We start from the raw sequence: 7,500 nt of genomic DNA on the forward strand, positions 1-7,500 counted from the left end.
TAAATATATTATATATACACACACACTTATTTATCGACTATATATACGTCGTATATATGTATAATATATATATATTATATATAAATATAACTCTCTACCAAACAAATTTTATGTATTTCATATAAATACACGATTAATTTATGGTATAGCGGGTTGTGTTCAAAAATTGCGTAACTTTTTCTATAAAAATTTACGCTGCTTTTCGCACTTTAGGATGCCGCACAAATACAAAAAAAAATACGCACAAGTTTGTATGTGCATGTGTTTTTTCTTAATTAGTGTGCGTTATTGTTTCACATCCAACACGCTTAGGCATTATTTTTCTTTAATAAATAGAAAAATTTTAAATTCTAAGCAGTCTTTTAAATTGATACGACCCTCAGTCAGGAGTGGTCCGGGAACGAGTATCCGAGGACCGCAATGTGCGTTCGAAATGTCGATGTTCATGTGTCCTGCAGTTCACAAGTTGACGCGCAATTAGCTGCGTTCTTCATCGACCCACGAGCCAAGTGATTCACCGTTCAGGGTAATCATTTTATTATTATGTCGTTTTCTCATATTCTATTCGTCGTATTTTTAATATTTGATTATTATTAAATTAATAATATTATTATAATATCTTATACGCGTATAGAAAATTTATATAACGACATTTTATATATATATATATATATATATATATATATATATATTATAATAAATGGTAATTATTCGAAACTTTTAGAGAAATTATAATATCGTACTTTGATATATCTGATAAATTTTAACCGCTGCACATGTTTTATTACAAACGAGGCGCGCATAGACAGATATCTCGCACGATATATTCCTCCTCTTTATATTATTACAGTTTTTTTTTTATCTTGAAAGTTTTATACAAATTTCGACGGTCGGGCGTAAATCTTCGAACACCTTCGAAATAATACATAAAATATTATTTCTAAAACGAATTTTTATACATATCGATAGAATCGACATGTGCTTAAATTTCGTTTAGGTACCCGGATGAAAATGTCTCAATAACATAATCATCACATATAATCTTGTCGATATTTTCTTGTATTACCTTCAAACGATAAAAAACTTAGGTAATAATATAATAAACGAAATAAAATTTATCCATAAAAATATAGACACACACACGACAACAGACGACGTTTCAATAAACTATATATTTTTCGTTTATTATAATAACGATTCTTTATCAGAACGTTTTTAGTTAACAAGAAATTTTGTTAATGATCGTTCCGTCAATCGTTATAATATATAATAATACATATGTTGTTATTGTTGTGTCGTCATCGTCGTCGACGCCTTCTATAAACTATGATAAAAATTTTTCGTTATATTTTTATTGGAAAAATTTATATATGTAAATATATTTTTATAGACGTATGAATTATATTTATCTTTTTTTTTTTAATTTTATTCGAAACTTGTTCGAATTTTGTAAAAATTAAAAAAAGATTTCAATATATATACATCTATAATATATATATATATATATATATATATATATATTTATAACATATATAAATTTCTTTTGAAGAGTTCGATAATTTTGTAGAAGAAAATTCTCTTTTACAATTAATACAGACTTGATTTCGTTTTTTTTTTTTTTGTTTAAAAACGAACAAATACTCTGTAATGATCCTTCCGCAGGTTCACCTACGGAAACCTTGTTACGACTTTTACTTCCTCTAAATGATCAAGTTTGGTCATCTTTCCGAAGCATCGGCGACGCCGAAACGCCACCGCGCTCAGTCCGAAGACCTCACTAAATCATTCAATCGGTAGTAGCGACGGGCGGTGTGTACAAAGGGCAGGGACGTAATCAACGCGAGCTTATGACTCGCGCTTACTGGGAATTCCTCGTTCATGGGGAACAATTGCAAGCCCCAATCCCTAGCACGAAGGAGGTTCAGCGGGTTACCCGGGCCGCTCGGCCAGGGAGGACACGCTGATTCCTTCAGTGTAGCGCGCGTGCGGCCCAGAACATCTAAGGGCATCACAGACCTGTTATTGCTCAATCTCGTGCGGCTAGAAGCCGCCTGTCCCTCTAAGAAGAATTATTTGTACGCCGACAGTAAAAACCGCGAACGGCAAGAGCCGAAACTCAATACCGACGGGCCTTTGGGATGTCGAAATACGCCTAGTTAGCAGGCTAGAGTCTCGTTCGTTATCGGAATTAACCAGACAAATCGCTCCACCAACTAAGAACGGCCATGCACCACCACCCACCGAATCAAGAAAGAGCTCTCAATCTGTCAATCCTTCCGGTGTCCGGGCCTGGTGAGGTTTCCCGTGTTGAGTCAAATTAAGCCGCAGGCTCCACTCCTGGTGGTGCCCTTCCGTCAATTCCTTTAAGTTTCAGCTTTGCAACCATACTTCCCCCGGAACCCAAAAGCTTTGGTTTCCCGGAAGCTGCCCGCCGAGTCATCGGAGGAACGTCGGCGGATCGCTAGCTGGCATCGTTTATGGTTAGAACTAGGGCGGTATCTGATCGCCTTCGAACCTCTAACTTTCGTTCTTGATCAATGAAAGCGTTTTTGGCAAATGCTTTCGCTTCTGTCCGTCTTGCGACGATCCAAGAATTTCACCTCTAACGTCGCAATACGAATGCCCCCATCCGTTCCTATTAATCATTACCTCGGGGTTCCGAAAACCAACAAAATAGAACCGAGGTCCTATTCCATTATTCCATGCACACAGTATTCAGGCAAAATTTTGGCCTGCTTTAAGCACTCTAATTTGTTCAAAGTAAACGTGCCGGCCCACCTCGACACTCAGTCAAGAGCACCGCGGCGGGATTGAGTTGGGCCGCCCTTGCGAGCTAAGCCCACCGGCAGGACGTCCCACGACACGCCAGTTAACACCGCGTACGATGAACCAGCGGCGTGGGACACAGATTCGACTACGAGCTTTTTAACCGCAACAACTTTAATATACGCTATTGGAGCTGGAATTACCGCGGCTGCTGGCACCAGACTTGCCCTCCAATTGATCCTCGTTAAAGGGTTTAGAGTGTACTCATTCCGATTACGGGGCCTCGGATGAGTCCCGTATCGTTATTTTTCGTCACTACCTCCCCGTGCCGGGAGTGGGTAATTTGCGCGCCTGCTGCCTTCCTTGGATGTGGTAGCCGTTTCTCAGGCTCCCTCTCCGGAATCGAACCCTGATTCCCCGTTACCCGTTACAACCATGGTAGGCGCAGAACCTACCATCGACAGTTGATAAGGCAGACATTTGAAAGATGCGTCGCCGGTGCGAGACCGTGCGATCAGCGAAAAGTTATTCAGAGTCACCAAATTGTACGATGACGAGCAAGCCCGCCACCGATTGGTTTTGATCTAATAAAAGCGCTCCTTCCGTCTCCGGTCGGAACTCTGTTTGCATGTATTAGCTCTAGAATTACCACAGTTATCCAAGTAAATGTGGGTACGATCTAAGGAACCATAACTGATTTAATGAGCCTTTCGCGGTTTCACCTTAATTTGGCTTGTACTGAGACATGCATGGCTTAATCTTTGAGACAAGCATATGACTACTGGCAGGATCAACCAGGGAACTGTGTTTTATAATATATATAATATATATTATTATTATTATTATTATATATATATATATATATTTTATAATAAAAAACTATTATCGAAAAAGTTTTAATAACAATATCCAAAAGAGGATAAATTATGATGATGTTTTTTATATTACATATATACTTTATATTTATACATAATATAATAATCATCTATATTCGTGTATAAACACATTATTATTTACTTTTTCTTTTGCGTGTTTGCTGCGCTTATTATTGAAAATATATAATTTTCAGCGCCACGCTTTATTTATATTTTTTCTTATTTTATAAAATTTCACCGAATCGACTATAAATTTATCTAAATTTAATCGAAATGAGAAAAATTAGATGATTACGTCGACCGGGCTACAATTTCGACATTATCTCTACCCTTCGCTAGATTGTAAGCGACATGGTTTATACATTAGGTAATAATGAACGAAATTTTTATTCTCGCACGGAATAATGAGAGTTATCGCAAATATTGTGTATTATATATATAAAAGTGTAATATAATATATATTTTTCATAGACGATCGCATTATGAATCGCTCACGATAGAACGCTAGCTAAATTCGCGATCTCGCAATAGATATTTAATTTGTGGATAAATTGATATAATATCTAAAAAGGGAACCGCTAGCAATATACGTTAATATATTGGAGGAGAACGGGGACCCTTTCAGAAAACTATATAATCCACCGATGTGGAATGACCGAAACAACGTCTTTACGTAAATTATAACGAGTTTATTAAAATTTAACGAGACGTCAACTTCGATACACCACACATATATGTGCGCTGTACAACGGTACGCCTTCTACATTAACATTAATAAAGATGTATAGTGAAAATATATAAAAGATGTATTGTGAATATTAAAAAGAAGTATTATGAAATTACATTTTTTCGTATTTAGAAGCCGTCCGAGGTGTATCTATCACATAAAAGTGTTATGAAAATATTAACAATAAGGAAAAAAAGTATTATGAAATTAGATCGCCGCTCGATGTATGAACGTACGAGGTGTATTATATAAAAGTTGTATGAAAATAGAAATAATAATGAAAAACAAGTATTATGAAATTAAATTCCGCTCGATATAGGAACTTGTCGAGAAAGATGATTTGTGAAGTTGAATGGAGATATTTTGTATGTAGAAGTCGTCCGAGGTGTATGACATAAAAGTGTTATGAAAATATTAACCATAAGGAAAAAAAGTATTATGAAATTAGATCGCCGCTCGATGTATGAACGTACGAGGTGTATTATATAAAAGTTGTATGAAAATAGAAATAATAATAAAAAACAAGTATTATGAAATTAAATTCCGCTCGATATAGCAATTTGTCGAGAAAGATGATTTGTGAAAATTGAGTGGAGATGTTTTGTATTTAAAAGCCGTCCGAGGTGTATGACATAAAAGTGTTATGCAAATATTAACAATAAGGAAAAAAAGTATTATGAATTTAGATCGCCGCTCGATGTATGAACGTACGAGGTGTATTATATAAAAGTTGTATGAAAATAGAAATAATAATGAAAAACAAGTATTATGAAATTAAATTCCGCTCGATATAGCAATTTGTCGAAAAAGATGATTTGTGAAAATTGAGTGGAGATGTTTTGTATTTAAAAGCCGTCCGAGGTGTATCTATCACATAAAAGTGTTATGAAAATATTAACAATAAGGAAAAAAAGTATTATGAAATTAGATGGCCGCTCGATGTATGAACGTACGAGGTGTATTATATAAAAGTTGTATGAAAATAGAAATAATAATAAAAAACAAGTATTATGAAATTAAATTCCGCTCGATATAGGAACTTGTCGAGAAAGATGATTTGTGAAGTTGAATGGAGATGTTTTGTATGTAGAAGTCGTCCGAGGTGTATGACATAAAAGTGTTATGAAAATATTAACCATAAGGAAAAAAAGTATTATGAAATTAGATCGCCGCTCGATGTATGAACGTACGAGGTGTATTATATAAAAGTTGTATGAAAATAGAAATAATAATAAAAAACAAGTATTATGAAATTAAATTCCGCTCGATATAGCAATTTGTCGAGAAAGATGATTTGTGAAAATTGAGTGGAGATGTTTTGTATTTAAAAGCCGTCCGAGGTGTATGACATAAAAGTGTTATGCAAATATTAACAATAAGGAAAAAAAGTATTATGAATTTAGATCGCCGCTCGATGTATGAACGTACGAGGTGTATTATATAAAAGTTGTATGAAAATAGAAATAATAATGAAAAACAAGTATTATGAAATTAAATTCCGCTCGATATAGCAATTTGTCGAAAAAGATGATTTGTGAAAATTGAGTGGAGATGTTTTGTATTTAAAAGCCGTCCGAGGTGTATCTATCACATAAAAGTGTTATGAAAATATTAACAATAAGGAAAAAAAGTATTATGAAATTAGATGGCCGCTCGATGTATGAACGTACGAGGTGTATTATATAAAAGTTGTATGAAAATAGAAATAATAATAAAAAACAAGTATTATGAAATTAAATTCCGCTCGATATAGGAACTTGTCGAGAAAGATGATTTGTGAAGTTGAATGGAGATGTTTTGTATGTAGAAGTCGTCCGAGGTGTATGACATAAAAGTGTTATGAAAATATTAACCATAAGGAAAAAAAGTATTATGAAATTAGATCGCCGCTCGATGTATGAACGTACGAGGTGTATTATATAAAAGTTGTATGAAAATAGAAATAATAATAAAAAACAAGTATTATGAAATTAAATTCCGCTCGATATAGCAATTTGTCGAGAAAGATGATTTGTGAAAATTGAGTGGAGATGTTTTGTATTTAAAAGCCGTCCGAGGTGTATGACATAAAAGTGTTATGCAAATATTAACAATAAGGAAAAAAAGTATTATGAATTTAGATCGCCGCTCGATGTATGAACGTACGAGGTGTATTATATAAAAGTTGTATGAAAATAGAAATAATAATGAAAAACAAGTATTATGAAATTAAATTCCGCTCGATATAGCAATTTGTCGAAAAAGATGATTTGTGAAAATTGAGTGGAGATGTTTTGTATTTAAAAGCCGTCCGAGGTGTATCTATCACATAAAAGTGTTATGAAAATATTAACAATAAGGAAAAAAAGTATTATGAAATTAGATGGCCGCTCGATGTATGAACGTACGAGGTGTATTATATAAAAGTTGTATGAAAATAGAAATAATAATAAAAAACAAGTATTATGAAATTAAATTCCGCTCGATATAGGAACTTGTCGAGAAAGATGATTTGTGAAGTTGAATGGAGATATTTTGTATGTAGAAGTCGTCCGAGGTGTATGACATAAAAGTGTTATGAAAATATTAACCATAAGGAAAAAAAGTATTATGAAATTAGATCGCCGCTCGATGTATGAACGTACGAGGTGTATTATATAAAAGTTGTATGAAAATAGAAATAATAATAAAAAACAAGTATTATGAAATTAAATTCCGCTCGATATAGCAATTTGTCGAGAAAGATGATTTGTGAAAATTGAGTGGAGATGTTTTGTATTTAAAAGCCGTCCGAGGTGTATGACATAAAAGTGTTATGCAAATATTAACAATAAGGAAAAAAAGTATTATGAATTTAGATCGCCGCTCGATGTATGAACGTACGAGGTGTATTATATAAAAGTTGTATGAAAATAGAAATAATAATGAAAAACAAGTATTATGAAATTAAATTCCGCTCGATATAGCAATTTGTCGAAAAAGATGATTTGTGAAAATTGAGTGGAGATGTTTTGTATTTAAAAGCCGTCCGAGGTGTATCTATCACATAAAAGTGTTATGAAAATATTAACAATAAGGAAAAAAAGTATTATGAAATTAGATGGCCGCTCGATGTATGAACGTACGAGGTGTATTATATAAAAGTTGTATGAA

The 7,500-nt window shown here is 33.7% G+C and overlaps 2 non-coding genes across 2 annotated transcripts; both read right to left on the reverse strand.

Moving 5' to 3' along the window:
- Positions 1-373: 373 nt before the first annotated feature.
- Positions 374-529, reverse strand: LOC130903165 (5.8S ribosomal RNA). Its single transcript, XR_009060573.1, has one exon. It is a non-coding gene; the product is annotated as a 5.8S ribosomal RNA (ribosomal RNA).
- A 1,116-nt stretch (positions 530-1,645) lies between these two features.
- LOC130903197 (small subunit ribosomal RNA) lies at positions 1,646-3,567 on the reverse strand. Its single transcript, XR_009060604.1, has one exon. It is a non-coding gene; the product is annotated as a small subunit ribosomal RNA (ribosomal RNA).
- Positions 3,568-7,500: the final 3,933 nt, after the last annotated feature.

The sequence above is a fragment of the Diorhabda carinulata genome, unplaced genomic scaffold, assembly GCF_026250575.1.
Source record: "Diorhabda carinulata isolate Delta unplaced genomic scaffold, icDioCari1.1 Dcau_14, whole genome shotgun sequence".
Lineage (NCBI taxonomy): Eukaryota > Metazoa > Arthropoda > Insecta > Coleoptera > Chrysomelidae > Diorhabda > Diorhabda carinulata.